The sequence below is a fragment of the Ambystoma mexicanum genome, chromosome 5q, assembly GCF_040938575.1.
Source record: "Ambystoma mexicanum isolate Mex_15411 chromosome 5q, UKY_AmexF1_1, whole genome shotgun sequence".
Taxonomy (NCBI): Eukaryota; Metazoa; Chordata; class Amphibia; order Caudata; family Ambystomatidae; genus Ambystoma; species Ambystoma mexicanum.
Window position 1 is genome coordinate 617068399 of NC_090933.1, and position 16944 is coordinate 617085342.

The window sequence follows — 16944 nt, forward strand, 5'->3', positions numbered from 1 at the left end:
CTTGACTGGGATCTTTTAACAATAGTGTGAAGAGGAGATGAATTCTATTCAAGGGGTAATAATAATAAGCTGATAGGAAAAGAATCATGTTAAAATATATATATATTATTATCTTTTCCCGATATTCTATTTTATACAATCTTAGCAACACAAAGTAATAGTGGAACATCTTGCCCAAAAAACCTACTTATATCCGAGTCATGAAAGAATAAAGTTGGGGATAGAACTCTTCCCAGACATTGTGGGGGCAATACCTTGCCAGATGGCCATATTCTGCACAAGAGAAACAGTTTCTGGTCCAAGGGAAGAGATGAGGGTAGACTAGATAGTGTATCTTGGTTTTCATCCTCTTTTCCCCTGATATCAAAACCTAGTCCCTGTAAACCACTGAATGGTGCCCCTTGAGTGAATGGTACTTGTTCCTCCTGGTCTAAAAGGCCATGCCCTGGAGGGTGTCTACATTCTTCCTATGAGGGCTTTACCCTGTCTCCTATGGGAGATAATGGTATAGGGGATGGTATCTCTATCTTTCCCAGATGGAATGGGAGTATTGCCCAAAGTGGAGATCAAACATTTTTGGGACAGAGACATTTCACAGTTTTCGGTTTTCAAGGGGACAGGGCTCTCCTTTGTCATTGGGGTATCCACTCTTCCCCTAGTGGCCTTGAATCGGTTTGATCATAACTTTAGTCAGAGTTCATCTCTGCCTCCAGCTCTGAGCCATACAAAAGAAATTCTTGGCCCCACTGCCCATCAGGTTTCTTTCATGTGTTCTCTCCATCTCCCTTCCAAATGTCACACTGGGACAGAGGCTCCCATGGAGTTTCATGCACCAAAAGTCCTACCAGCTCCCCCCTCTTAATTTGTACCAGATTGTATGACAAATTCAAAAAGGGACAATTTTATTTCCTGCCCACTGCACAAAATAGGCAACGCCTTTAACCTCCCCTTTGATCTAGTTTCACCCAGAGGCTACATAACGGAGTTGGATGGGATCTCTACCTTAAGCTCTAAGGAGACCATTATTTTGACCCTGATGGGAATTTGGTGTTTGTGGGGGAAAGAAGAGGTTATACATATTATCCTTCACATGTATCCTAGTAGGAAAAATGGCTTGGGAAGTTAAGGGGAGAAACTAGACTCCTACTCTTTGGCCCAGGTGGTGAAGGGGCCCTTGTGATCTTTCTGTAGATCCTAGCCCACTAGTAGAAAAAAGGACATGTCTAAGACTTTCTCCATGTACAGGTGTTAGGGAACTGGAACATGTATTGGTTTCTTGGGTATATGACCCACTGGTGGGAGAGATAATGCTACTCCACTCTTTGCCTGATGTAACAACTGTGTAGCTAGTTTTTACTCTACTCATGTGGCATCTCCAGCTTGGGTCAACCGTATCAGATTCCACTCCCAACACCAGATGTGAGGAGCCAGAAATGAAAGCTGGACACAAAGTTGTCATGTTTTTGGTTAAAGACATTAATTAAAAAAAAATGGGTTGGGGAAAATGCATCTCTGGCCCTATTCTAAAGAGGATCTTCCCTATCTAGAAAACAAAGGATCTGTCTGTGTCAGGATGTCAGTAGCTGAACCTGACGCACTAAGCTGGTAGTTGGCGTCAGCCTCTACGGGCTGTGCACAGTGAATGGCCACTTGCTTGTGACTGTCGCAGACCATAAAGCGTTATCTACATTCAACAAATCTGAGCCACCAAAAAATGAAAAACATATCTTGCAGTTAGAGGAATAAGAGTTTTAAATGACCTACTGTCCAGACGCAAGAGACCTGGTGGACTTTCTCGCATGCCACCTTTGAGCAGCAAGAGAGCAGCGCTCCAGCGGGAAAGACATGTCCACTCACCCTAGATGAGCAGCTCACCAGTGCATTCCAGGGCTAATGTGTGTGTGTGTATATATATATATATATATATATATATATATATATATATATATATATATATATATATATATATATATTACACGGCCACGTTAGTGGCCGTGTAGTTATGGTTAAGTTGCTGTTTACATAGGAAGAGCACTTTTTGGGCGGCTTATAACTTCGCTCTCCCTGGACGAATCCTCACCAAACTTTGCAAAAAATGTATATGGCCCACTCTGAATTTTTTTGCAAAGTTTGGTGAGGTTTGGTCCAGAGGGCAAAGTTATAGGGGGGTCCCAAAATGTATTTTTTTCCTATAGACTGAATGGGGAAGAAACTTTGCTCATGCCTACAGCCCAAACCGCTGGACGTATTTTCACCAAATTTGCGGCAGGAGCAGCGGCTTGGTCCCGAAAGCGTGGTTTTGTAAATTTGGTGAACATCCATCCAGAAGTTTTTTTAAAAAGGACTAAAAAGTAGGTAAAAAAAAATGTGTGATATCTATGTCCGGTCCGCAGACACACTACCCTGTTTGGTCCGCGCACAGTGTCCTGATTGGCTAATCGGCTTGCGTCATGTCCGCGGACATGCGATGTGTTCGCTGATTGGATGGTGAGGAGCGTGAAGTGCATCAGATTTTTGGAAACGCCCGCCATCTTGGATTCACGGACAGCGGCCGATGTCCGCGGACATCGCGGTAAAAACTTATGAAAAAACACGCATTCCACTTGTCAAACTTATCAAATAATCTCTGGGCAGGTGAGAGGTGATGAGGATGGGATATGGCTGCAAGAAGCAAAGAAGCAAAAAAAACGGGTGTTTTTTGCCGTGAAAGTTTGCCAACAGTCCTGATGTTCGCGAACAGTCCTGCGAAAGTTCGCGAACACCTCAGCATTACAGGGTTGGTGAAATGCAGTTCTTGGATGGCTTATAACTTTGGCACCATTTAATAGAACTGCATGAAAGTTTGCATGTATATTCCTGGGCTGATTCTGAGTGGGATTCTTAGTGGGATTCTGTCATGAGGGGGCAAAATTAGAGCGGGGGTCCCAAAATAATGTAAAGGCTTATAAATGAGGTGCCATTTGACGAATCCTCACTTAATTTGGGAAACTGATAATACATTTCGATATGAATGTTTTTCCAAAGTTTGGTAGGATTTTGTGAAGAGGGGGCAAAATTAGAGGGGGGTCCCAAAATAATGTAAAGGCTTATAAATGATGTGCCATTTGACGAATCTACACTTCATTTGGCAAAATGATAATAGGTCAAGATATACATGGTTTTGCGAAGTTTGGTGGGATTCTGTCGAGAGGGAGCAAAATTAGAGTGTGGGGTCCTAAAATATTGTAAAGGCCTATAAATGTGGTGCCATTTGACAAATCTACACAAAGGTTTGCAAAAAGATTATAGATCTAGATTCAGATGTTTTCGTAAATTCTGAATGGATGTTGTCAAGTGGGGGCTAGGTTATATGACAATTGTATGTGCATATATTTGACACTTTTGAAAAAATAAAACATGGGTGGATTTCCAGAAAACTTGCATAAGGAGCATTGGCAAGGACCTACAAGCATGGTTTTTCAAATGTGCCAGTGTTTTATTATTTGACAAGTGTCATAAAGTAGCTACAAAAAATAGCGGTATACCTTTAGTGACTGAGGGGTAGCCTGTGGCCATGGGCAGTGGCCAGATTGTCCGGGTCATGGAATAAGGTCATGATCCTGACAATCTGGCTACTGGCCATGATCACAAGGGAGAAAACATAGGATTAAAGTGGCCATGTACACCTGGGTCTGGCTTTGTGGTAAAGTTATTCGAAATTAGGATACATTTGAAAGGGAAGAAAAATGTGCTTGTGGTAATATGGTCATAGGGTTCTCTTTTTGCCTTCTGCAGGCTGCTATGGAAAGCGAAGAGGGGCCCTGTATGGAACCCTCGCCTTCCCCTTCCATGGTGGCCATCCTGGAAAAGGGTTTTCCTTCCTACACCGGGACGCCACAGGTGTCCCGGCGTTGGAAGAAAAATCCTATTTTTTAGCACCCCAGGTTCCTGCTTTGGGAACCTAGGGTGCTAATGGCCTTCAATGACCATTTCAGGGGCTGGAATGGGGGGATAATGGTCCAGAGACCTTGTTATTGTTATACACCCTCGCTTCGCTTGGGCAGATAACTTGGGGTGCAGGGCCGGTATCCACTGTTCCAGTCCCTGGAACAGAGGATTAACGCCACAATATTCCCATTAGCATAACACAAAATGCAAAGGGAAATGTTGGAAAATGTTATTTAGTCCATGTACTTTACTGAGAAATATAAAGTAGATGGAGTCTATACATTTTATTTTTTTTAGTTCTATTTTTTAACTGTGAAAGGTGGTTCCTAAAGGAATTTGTCGTTTGTTGTTTTTGGATGTATTTTTTTGGCAGGAGAGCTGAGAACGAAAGGTGGGGAGGGAAATGAGGGAAGAGCAACCAAAAACTAATATGGAGGGGTAGGTGGACAAGGGAAAATGTTGCGCGTGTGTTATTTCTAAGTTAGGGGGCACTGTTTTTCATGCTCCTTGATTACAGGAGTGGTGGTGGCTCTTGGGGAGGAGGGATGGCATTAGCTGATGCCATTTTAAGATAAATAGCAGTTTTGCTAAAAGTATGTACTGTGTACTAGATTGTTAACGGATAATGAGTAGGAATAGGTGTTGGAGCTGTGCATGGGAAATTTTGAAGTTGGAAGTTCCTAGTTTAGTAGAAAATGCAGTTCTGAACTGTCCGCCAAGCAGAGATCTTATCGTGAAGTGTGGACGGGTTTTCAGACACGTTATCCTGCCGCGCGCCAGCCTTTGGTCATGCGGCACTGTCCGGAAGGTCCGCTATGAAGTCAGATGTTCGTAGGCGTCTACGGATGCAAAACTAGTTGAAATAGTTGCAGGAAGTGTATAGAAGTGTTAAAAATTAGTCCAGATGGTGTGAAATGGCAGAGTTTTAAGGTGAAAATTTGGAAATTGGACATAAATATTGCTTATATTGGCTAAGTATAATATTAGTAAGTTGTAGGAAAATAGCATGCACTGGTAAAAGCCTATGAAATGCAATGAAAACACTTTGTTAAAGGGAGGTTATAGTTAAGTTGCACTAATAAAAACCTTTGAAATTCAAAGAAAAAACTTTGTTAAACGGACGTTATGGTTCCAAGTAAAACCGAAAATCCCCTGAAATTCACCAGTTATGGTAAGCTAAGCAACCATAACTCGCGCCACCACCGTGCACTGCTAAGACTAACATTCAGGACATCAAAGATGACATCACAAATGTCATTGATGACATCACACGTGAAATACATTTTGATGAAAAGTCTCTACAAGGAGTTGTGTTTATATTGTTGATAACAAGATGTCAGGAGTAATTGGTAGACCTATCGTGAACTACTTAATCTATTAAAGAATGTACTCATCTAATATTTTATTGGAGTGTTGTTGTTAATACAGAAACCTAATCATATATAAAGATAGGCAATGACTGCAGCATGCAACATAGAAGTACACTATTTATAATATTGTAACTTTTGGATAGCAAAATAATGAATGCTCTCTTATCAGAGTTTTGAGAAATGTTAAAGAACTAATAACTAGCTAACATTCAAGACTTACAGCACTTGTGCTGGTACAAACAATACATATGAAGCACCACAATGCATACAAATCAGAGGCACATATAGCGAAACTAAAGTAAGGAAGAAAAACTGCATCATCAGAAAATGTTAATGACATTAAAGTTTATCCTCATGTATACAAATGAATTGTGTGTTTGAGGCCTGCTCATTTCCCCATGTATGTGCACCATGAGCTGAGACCAAACCCTAAGGAAAGTACATAAAGAACATATGACAATGTTAAAATCTAGATATATAGCACCTTTTTAAATTGTATTATTCTGACTGCCAGTGAACAAAACCACCTGGCCTATATATGTCAAGGAACAAAAACAAGTGGCCCAGATATGTGATGTCATCAGTTATGTCATCAATGACATTTGGGATGTCATCTTTGATGTCCTGGGTGTTAGTCTTAGCAGTGCACGGTGGTGGTGCGAGTTATGGTTGCTTAGCTTATCATAGCTGGCGAATTTCAGGGGGTTTCCGGTTTTACTTGGAACCATAACGTCCGTTTAACAAAGTTTTTTCTTTGAATTTCATAGATTTTTATTAGTATAACTTAACCATGATGTCCCTTTAACAACGTATATATATATATATATATATATATATATATATATATATATATATACATACATACATTATATATATATATACATACATACATACATACAAAAAAAGGAAAGGAAAACAAACCACACTCCAGGCGCACACGTAAATCTCCACAAATAATGGTCAGTATGATGAAGAAAAAAACCCTGACTCAGCTCGTGTCAAATAATGTGCTGTTTATTGTTTTAAAAGAAGACTGAAAAAATGTCACGCAGTAGGTCTGTGACTAAAGGTCAACAGAGGCAGCACGCCATCCTGCTACACAAGACGCATTTCGCACACCACTCGGCACTTGTTCACTCGTGAGGATGTAGTGCAGACTGCAGTAATAAAAGGACAAACAATAGTCCTACTGCTATGTCTGCACTACCAACTAGATGAGGAACTTGGTGCAAACAGGTCGGCAGACATCTTAGAACATATAACAATAATAGGGAAACAGTCTAAATAAGGGAGCAAATGCAGAAAGGCATACAAACAATAATGATGCCATTTAAATAAATGGAAACGTAACAAAAGAAAACGTAATTAACTTATTAATACTGCGTTTGCTGACTGAAATCCCACATTTGTTTTGTTCCAATAGCCTCACTGCAAAACCATAAATAATCATGTAGCGGTATGGTGTTAAAACAAATATTCCACAAGTGTCTCCAGCATTAGGTTGATTCCAAGATAAAATAATTAAAAAAGTGAAGTGTGCATTAATCACCTCATAATTACAATGGCAACACATATGAGCAAAATGGAACACGTTTCGTTGGTGCATGCCATAATACAATTTTTGGAAAATACACACAATTGCAGGCCTTGAGCAATATTGGATTGACCAACCGCAGATTGCTGTATCCAGTATACAGAACAGCCAATAAAGTGCACAGTGCAACATATTGCTGGCAGTATATAAGATAAAAGGCAATAATGCATAATTTACATCAAAACACATAATATCCTTAAAACTCTGAAGCAAATAAAGTGCATAATGTAGAGTCAAGATTGAGTTGAGCATAAAAACAAAGCAACAGAATGCACAGTGCAAAATTAGTAATAGGCAGCATAATGTATCAATACAAATTCCATATTAATGCAGGCTCGTATGGCAAGACAATGAAGTGCATAGTGCAGAAATGCTAGCAGCATACATGGTAATGTGCAAAGCGATGCATCAGTGCAAAATCAGCATTATTAAAAGCTCGTACTACAAGGCGAAAAAGTGCATAGTGCAGATTGACTGACAACATATACGGTAATATGCAAAATATGGCATCAGTGCAAGTATTGTGTTTAACAAAACACACAATCTTGTTCCAGACCAAGCACATAGTAAAGAGTTGTAATAAAATGGAAAATATTTGTACCGCATCACATAAAAGCGCAGACAAAAAAGAACAAAATTGTATGTATATCTGAAGAAAAAAAACAATGGGGAGAAAGAATTAAAAATAATGGGGGGACAACACCAACCATATAGGCCTCCCTATAGGAAATGATAATGTAGCTGAAAACCTCACTAAAAAGCTGGAAAATAACGGCAACCCAAGAGAAAAACCCAAATAAAAAATAGCGATTTCTTAACAAATGGAAACCACTGCAGTTTAGGCCAAAGTCAAAAATAGGATGCACCACTGAGAAAAGGAAAGGAGCAAAAAGCCCTCCACCAAAAGGAGCATGAAAAAACAGGAATCATCTAATATACAACAACATCAATGAGAAAACACCACTAACTATACTCCTATAAAAGTATAGAGCTCCTCATCTATGTTGTGACCTCTCGGAGTTTGGTAATCTAAAATGAACTTGGTTTCTAGCTGTCTCAACTTTAAAGTCCGGTCACCACCTCTCTGATGCATAGGAACATGTGCCACTCCAAAGAATGTCAAAAGGTGAAAATCGTTGTCATGATGCTGCTTAAAGTGTTTAGACATAGGGTAAGTAGGATCTGAATTTTTTATGGCTCTCAAATGATGCAGGACTCTCAATAAGAGTTTACAGGTAGTACTGCCTACATACCATTTCAAGCATGGGCATGAGAGGATATAAACATCAAAAGCAGTGTCACAATTAATAAAATGTTTGATTTCATGAGTGACAACTGTAATTGGATGTTTGAAAGACTTTTGTTCCATGGTATGTGAACACACCTGACAATTGGAACACTTGGTGAAACCAGACAGGGCACCGGCCAACCAGCTGGAGAAAGAGTTCTTTTTTAGTGGCGGTAGGAAACTAGAAACCAATCTGTTTTTGAGTGAAGGAACACTCTTGTAGGACGTGCTGAAAGTAAAGGACATAAGTCTTTGTCCAAAGTAAGTACACGCCAATGTTTTTGAATAATTCTATGAACTTTGGAAGAGGCATTGTCATAAGTCAAAATCAAGCGAAGATCATCATTGTTTGTTAATTTGTTGCAATTTATGCCATATACAAGTTTATCCCTAGAAATGCCACGTGCCCTCAAATAGGCAGATTCAATAATTTTCTCGTTGTAGCCTTGTGTAACAAAATCCATCGCTGCCAGAGCACAACATCTGTCATATTGCTGGCAGTATATAAGATAAAAGGCAATTGTTTAATGTCCGTACAATTACGACGAAAACAAATATATTTGCCGTATGGAATGCTCTTTTTACATGATGGTGGGTGGCAGCTACTGGCATGAAGTGGAAGCCCAGTGTTAGAAGATTTCTTATACAGTGATGTATGAATACCCATATTATCAAGAGTGACCGTTACATCCAGGTATACAATTTCATGGTAACTATGGCATTCCGTAAACTTTAAATTAACCAAATTAGTATTTATACATGTGACAAATGATAACCAATCAGCTTATGTGCCCTTCCAAATAACAAAAACATCGTCAATGTACCTCCACCATGACACAACCTGTGATACAAATCCCAAAGAAATCCCAAAGAAATCAAATCAGATAAAAACATTTCCTCCCACCGAAGTCTTCCGAAAACTCTTTGTGCGGTCCACGTAGAACTTCAGCGCTCTAGCTACATCCAGCGAGTGCAAAGTCCTCTCGGCCGGCGTCGAAGGCGACGGAAAGAAAACTGGTAACACCAAGGGCTTGTTGAGGTGGAAGTCCGACGGCACCTTGGGAATGAAGGAGGGGTGCGTCCTCACCACCACCCTCGTGTCATGAAAAGTCAAGTATGGAGGCTTGCAAGATAGGGCCTGAATCTCTCCCACTCGTTGTGCAGAGGTGATGGCCACGAGGAACACTGTCTTCCATGACAGGAACTTCAAAGGCGCCGAATGCATAGGCTCGAATGGGGCCCCCATGAGCCTGGTCAGCACCACATTAAGCTCCCACGCCGGGGCAGGAGCCTTCACCAGCGGGAATGATCGGAATAATCCCTTCATAAATTCCTTCACCAGGCGATGAGACCACAAGGACGCCCGTCCCGTCGTCCTGGTATATCGGGAGATGGCAGCCAGATGTATTTTTATGGAGGCGTGAGCCTTGGCCAGCGACAGCAGGTACGGCAGCACTTGAGGGGCCGTAATTCGCAGAGGGTTAATCTTCTGTGCACGGCACCAGACAGAGAACCTCTTCCATTTATGACCGTAACACTTGAGAGTTGAGGACGCCCTGGCCTTTGCAAGAACCTCTCTGCAATCAGCTGGGATATTGTACCCTCCAAACTCTAGTGCTGCAGGAGCCAGACCTGCCAGTTCAGCGTCTGTGGGTCGTGGTGGAGAATGGCGCCTCCTTCTCTGGAGAGAAGATCTGCGGCCGCCGGCAGCCTGACTGGCGGGGACGTTGACAAATCCAGAAGGTCCGGGAACCAGATCTGCCTCGGCCACGCCGGTGCGACGAGGATCATCCTGCACCTGGACTTCTTGAGCTGGTTGATGATGCGGAGCAGCAACGGCAATGGAGGGAACGCGTATAAAAACAGGCCGTCCCAAGGGAACGAGAAAGCATCGCCCCTGCTCCTCGGCTATGGGCACCTGCTGGCGAACCTCTGGCACTTGGAGTTCATCGCCGTCGTGAACAGGTCGATCTGGGGTTTGCCCCATCGTTGGAAGAGCCGATCCACTTGATCCTGGCGTAGTTCCCACTCATGGCACGAGCGCAGCTCCCTGCTGAGTGAGTCGGCGATGGTGTTTTTTATTCCTGCCAGGTGGAAGGGAACCAGAAACATCCCCTGGGCGACGGCCCAGTGCCACAGATCCTGGGCCTCCTTGGATAGGGCTGGGGATCTGGTGCCCCCCTGCTTCCGTATGTAGAACATTGTGGTGGTGTTGTCGGTGAAGATCCTCACCACTTTGTCCTTGAGGGACGGGAGGAACGACTTGAGCGCCCAGAACACTGCTCGGAGCTTCAAGATGTTGATGTGAAGAGACCTCTCCTCCGGGAGCCAAAGGCCTCTTGTGTGGAGATCTCCGGTGTGGGCCCCCCCCAACCCTCCAGAGAGGCGTCCGTAGTCACCGTCTCCTGAAACGCCGGGGTTTGAAAGTCCGTGCCTGTAGTGAGGTGAGCCCGGGTGCCCCACCATAGGATCGCCTGACGGAACTCCTCGTCGAGAGGCATCCTGTCCTCGAAGCAGCCCCTCGCCTGAAACCAGCGGGTGTTGAGGAACTCCTGTAGCGGACGCATCCGAAGTCTGCAAAGGGGCACAAGGTAGATGCATGAGGACATCATCCCGAGAAGGGACTTGATGGACCTCACCCTGGCCACGTCCGTGGCTAACAGGTGCCGCACCTTGCCCAGGATGGTCTTGGTCCTCTCCTCTGAAGGGGAGGCCAATTGCTCCACTGTATCGAGCTTCGCTCCCACAAACAGTGCTACTTGCGATGGAACCAGGTGGGATTTGGGGTAGTTGATGGCGAACCCCAGCTCCTTGAGCAACCGGACGGTTCTCGCTGTATGATCGACGGCGAGTTCCCTTGACCTTGCCCGGATTAGCCAGTTGTCTAGGTAGGGGTAGACGTGGATCCCCTGTAGGCGCAGCCACGCCGCCACTGGTGCCAGGCACTTGGTGAAAACCCTGGGTGCCGACTTTAATCCGAACGGTAGGGCTCTGAATTGGTAGTGGCGTCCCTGAACCACGAACCTGAGGAACTTCCTGTGCCTTTTTAGAATGGGGATGTCGAAGTAAGCATCCTCCAGGTCCGACGACGATAGGAAGTCGCCTTCCTCCAACTGTCCCAGCACCTGCTGGAGGGTGACCATCCGACTTTCTGCGCCTTGATGTATTTGTTTAACCGACGCAGGTCCAGGATGGGGCGCCATCCGCCTGTCTTCTTTCTGACGAGGAAGTACCTTGAGTACACTCCAGAGCCCCGGAGCCACCTGGGGGCGAGCTGGATGGCACCTTTCTTGAGCATCGCCTTTACTTCCAACAGCAGTTGAGGGACGTGATTCTCCTTCCTGGCCACGGGAGGAATGCGAGGGCACTTCTTTAGAAATTCCAGCGAGTGCCCGTTGGCCAGGGTGTCCAACACCCAACGATCGGTGGAGATGGACTCCCACACTCTGACGAACTTCGTCAGCCGGCCTCCCACCGGGGGTGCTTTGATGGGGGCCCGACAACCCGGCCGGGTCAGTCTTGCTTGGAAGCGGCCTTGCCGCCTTGGCCTCCTTGGCGAGGACGGCGGGAACCCCCTTGCTTGCCACGACTTCTGTAGGCCTCCTGGGAAGAGGAGTGGGCCGCCTGGCGGTAAGTGGAGGAGCCACCGGTGGATCCTTTGGAGGCACCCTGTCTGCCTCCGGGGCTCTGGAAGGGCCGTCGCTGCTGAAGCACCCCAAGGGCCCGGGCCGTCTCCGAGTCGGTCTTGATGGCCTGTAGAGACTCATCCACCGCCTTACCAAAGAGGTTGTTGCCGTCGAACGGCATGTCCAACACTCTGGTCTGGATGTCCTGGCGAAAGTCTGTCGCCTTGAGCCATCCTCGTCGTCGGAGGCAAACTCTGTTGCCCAGTTGGCGAAATCCGGTATCGGCAATGTCCGTTGCCACCGTTATGGCGTGATCCGACGCCACCTCGCCCTCCTGCAGAATTTCTAGTGCCTCCGCCCTCTTGTCATCAGGCAGGAAATCTAGCAGGGGAGCTATCTTGAACCAGAGCTCCCTGTCGTAGCGGGCCACGATCGCTAAGGCATTGGCCGCCTTAATCGTCGTCACCGCCGACGAGATGACTCGTCGTCCCATAGAGTCCAACTTCTTGACCTCGCTGTCTGGCGGGGAAGTGGAAGTTGAAGCCGCCGCGCCTGCTGCCTTCTTCTTAGCCGCTGCCGAGACGACCGAGTCTGGCGTGGGCTGGGCCCTGAGGCACAAGGGGGCGGCATCGGGGACTCGGTACTTCTTCTCGTACCTGTCCCTCTTGGCGGGTGTCGTGGCAGGGTTCTTGAGGACAGCAAGCCCCTCGTCCCAGATGTCATCGAGTAAAGGCACCGCAAGGACCGTCTTCCTCTTAGCCTCTCGTCCTTGGTACAGAAACCCCTCCTTTTTCTGTTCTTCAGGGCAGAGCTGGAAGAGCTTGGATGCCCTGGTTATCATGGCGTGGAAAGAGCCAACCTCGTCGGCTGGGGACGCCCACGGGGGGGGGGGGTTGACGACAGGATGTCCGCTGTGTCATTGCCGCCATCATCGTCGTCCGTCCCCGTCGCCGTATCCGTCGCCGTATCCTCTCTAGGGTCCGGCGAGGGGTATGAGGGGTCCACCGGTCTCGCAGGCACAAAGGGCGGAGCGGGGTGGACTCTCCTCCGCTTGTTCGGAGGGCTTCCCGACGGGCCTGGTTCTGGCTCCTCCGTCGGGGTGCGTGGTAATCTCGTCCTTATCTCGGTACATAAGGATTGGATTGCCAACAAAATGGCCGCCGAGCTATCCTGGGGCTCGGGCAATGGCTGCGACGGACGGGATGGCCGCTCCACTGGGCCCTGTTCGTCGTCGCTATCTTAGATCACGTCAGCAGGGACCGTCCACTGGGATCGAACCTTCTCGAACCTCTCGTTGAGGTTTATGAACCTCTCGTTGAGGCCTATGGACCTTTCGCTGAGGCCCTTCTCGGTCTCCACCAGTTCCTCCTCAGAGGCTGATTCCGAGTCTGTAAAGGCCACCGGCCCCTCCCCCCCTCTTTTTCAGCCGGGGGCTTCACGGGGATCTTAGCGATGGGCTGGAAAGAGGATTTCCTCCGCGGCGGCAGGGGTACTCTGGGCCCAGAGGCCGTTTCCATTGGCGTAGTCTCAGCTGGCTCTGCCAGGGTCGCAGCGACCACTTCTGTAGAGGCCTTAGCCGGGTGGATCAAAGCCCTCACCAACTTAGGTGCGTCCTGGGCCTTCGCCTTGGGGGGAGGGTCAGCGCCTCGCTCCCACTTCGAGATCGACTGGGTCCGCTCCAGCGGCCTACCCGTGTTCTCGGACTTCCTCTTCTCCGAACCAGAGCGCTGGCTCGTGGTCGAACGTGCCGGGGAAGTAGCGCCCTGCTTGGCAACCGAAGAGCCCGACCTTTCGGCGCTCCCAGAGCCCGCGGACTCGCGGTGCTTGGCCTTCTGTTGGGCCCCCGTCGCCGGGGCGCCCTCAAAGGACTTAGAAGCCCGCTCAGACTTCTTCGCTTTCTCACCTGCTGTGCCCTTCTCCAGCCAGGTGGCGAGGCGGGAACGACGATCTTGTTTGGTCCGTTCCAAAAGGTTCTTGCAGAATACACAGTCCTTCTCCATGTGCGTCTTGTCCCCATGGAGGCAGTAGAGACATCGCGAATGCTCGTCCTCCTTGAAGACGTTATATAATCCGCATCCAGGGCAGTTCCTGAACAGCTTGGATCCGGGCGTCGAGCTCCCCTTGTCCTGGGCCATGTACGTTGAGGTAGGCCGCAGATCTTTCGGAATCCTCCAAGAAGTGTAAACTCGACAAAAACTTCACCCTTGAGGGGCGTAGAAAAATTCCAAAATGGGTCCCCGTTATCGGAAGTAGAAACGGTGGAGCTTGAGGCTCGATTAAACCGAAAAAATGAGAAATTCTCCTGAAAAAACGTGAACACACAGTAAAAAAACTCGAGAGCTAAACACGAGGACTCCCAACACTTGAGCGTGCGGTAAAAATCTGAGGATGGCTGCCAGGGGCGGGGCTTAGGGAGAGGGCAGTCATTGGCTGGGGGCAGTATGACCCAGAGATCAGTGATTGGTTACTACTAAGAAAGACAGATCAGAAACTAAACTGATACTGATTTTTTCTTTACCAAGGATTCCCAGCCTGACGATGGGGAATATTCATGAGGATGTGAATCCATGCCCGACCCCATGCTGGAGAAGTTATATGACCATTATATGTACATACATTTTGACACTTGAAGAAATAAAACATGGGCGTATTTCCAGCAAACTCATGTAAAGAGCACTGGAAAGGACCTGAAAGCATACATTTTGCAAATGTGCACGTGTTTTATTTTTTGAATAGTGTCATGATGTAGGTACAAAAAATAGTGTTATACCTTTGGTGACTGACATTAGCCTGTGGCCATGGGCAGTGACCACGAGTAACAACCAATGGGGATAAAGTGGCCATGTCCACCAGGGACCAGCTATCTGGTAAAGTTTTTTTAAATTGGGATAGGTATGAAAGGGAAAAAAATGTGCTTGTGCTAAAATGGTCATAGGGTTCTCTCTTTGCCTTCTGCAGGCTGCCATGGAAAGGGAAGAGGTTCTCTGTACAGAGCCCTCCCTTCCCTTTCCATGGTGGCCATCTTGGAAAAAGATTTTCCTTCCTACAGCAGGATGCCACGCGCATCCCAGTGTAGGAAGAAAAATCCTTTTTTTTTTTTTTTTAGCACCCCGGTTTACCGCTTTGGGAACCCAGAGTGCTAATGGCCTTCATCCCCCATTGCAGGAGCTGGAACGGGGGATATGGGCCCGGCAACCCAAGTTATCAGCCCTCGCTTGGGCCGATAACTTGGGCTGCCGGGCCATTATCCCCCCCATTCCAGTCCCTGGAACAGGGGATGAACACCACATTATTCCCATTACGATAACACAAAATGCTAATGGAATGTTGGAAAATCTTATTGAGTCTACGTACTTTACTGAGAAATGTAAAGTAGATGGAGTCTATAAGATTTTTCCTTTAGTTCTATTTTTTTACTGTGAAATGTGGTTCCTAAAGGAACCTTTCTTTTGTTTTTTGATATATATATCTATATATATATATCTCGATATATATATATAGATATATATACATTTTTTTAATTATTTTTTTTAAGGAGAGGTTAGAATGTAAGGTGAGGAGTGTGAGAAACCTGAAAGTTTCTCTCTAATTAGTCCCTGGGGATCTGTCATCCAGGTGGCCAGGACACGGCCATCGCTATTAGATCCAGTTCCTGGGGGTGGACCAGTGAGTGAGGATCACCCGGATGGGGGTCCTCATGAAGTTGGAGTGTGACACCGATGGATGAGAAGCGGTATCCCCCTTCCTTTGACGCCTTTCACCCACCTCTCACATAGGACATTCAAAACCACAGGCCCCCCTTTTCTAACACAAACACTTTTGCACAACACAAAGGACAACGGACTAACACCAGAGCAGTTTACCTGATATGCCCCAATACAAGGGTCAGGCAAAGTCCGGCAAATGATCAGAATCACACACACCTGACGGCCCTTTCTCTTGCCCAGTACGATCTAGGCAGACAGCACAATGAGATGGCTAATCAGGCGCGGCAGTTCAAGAGAAGGAGAAAGGCATCAGGATTCGAGAGGGTTGCGAGGAGAGAAGTGACCTTGCCTTTTTCATCCCAGACCTGCGGAACCTTTGTGGAAGAGAGCCTAAGACTGCGAAAAATAGCACAAGTGCCTTGCAGCAGATGTCAACGGTACACGGCAAACCTATGCCAATAAGCAGGAGCGAGGGAAGCCCACTGCGACCGTGGTACAGGCCTTGACTCCAATGAAGAAGAAAAGCCAAGCGGTTCATCACAGCCGGTGAGTCGAAGGGGAAACAATAAGAACCGGCTGTGTTGAGTGAGAATCGCAAAGTGGCAAATTTGAACCAAGTTCAATAAACTGTGAAAAGTGTAAAAGGGGAGACCAGCTACAGAGGGAAACCGGCACCACGTGGGTGCTAACTCCAAAGACACTGGTCGATCCCCATCTGAGCGAAACTACAAATACCAGGAGGCCGTAGGAGAGCCACCGAAGTAGGTCAAAGTGGTCATACTGAGTGCCAAGCAAAAGCCCTGTACAATCGAAAGAAAGGGAAGTGAAACCCACTGAGAGAAGAAACAAGGGAAGCAAATCCCAAGAGGGGCAAAGTCTAAAGTTCCAAGAAACAGTGTGTTGACAAAAGTGAATGGGAAAGGGATGTCCGCTGGAACTGTTTAAAAAGACATCAAGATTTGTCAAGAAGGAAAAGCCATAGTGAACCCGACTGAGGGAGGCTTAGATTCGAGAGGGGTCAGCGCCCGGAAAAGGGGAACACAAGGGTGGAGAATCTTCACCCTAAGTGAAACCAAGAAACGAACTTCCATTTGTTAAAGGAACTATTGTTTTATTAGCTGAACACATCAGGTCCTCGAAGGCATGAGACTTTCAAGTGAAATGAGACTTGGCCACCGACGGCTCTGATAGATGATGAAAGCTGCACTGTTATCTTGTGCTGGGAAAGCTCAAGAGTGTGCTGTGCTACACAATCCCACCTTACTCCGTGCTCAACACGTGGGGAAGAGAGACCCAGGCAACCGCATCCTGACATTATTTGAGAACACTTTATTTTCTTGAAAACTATCCCAAACCCTTTTTTTATTAGTTATATGGTTTGGCAATAGGTTTCTTTATTTTAAAATGTCTTTATTGGCATTTTTAAGGTTAC

At 46.4% G+C, this 16944-nt stretch overlaps 1 protein-coding gene across 2 annotated transcripts in view; it reads right to left on the reverse strand.

Moving 5' to 3' along the window:
• Positions 1-16944, reverse strand: part of NSMAF (neutral sphingomyelinase activation associated factor) — a 2198666-nt gene that overhangs the window by 665604 nt on the left and 1516118 nt on the right. The window lies entirely within an intron of this gene.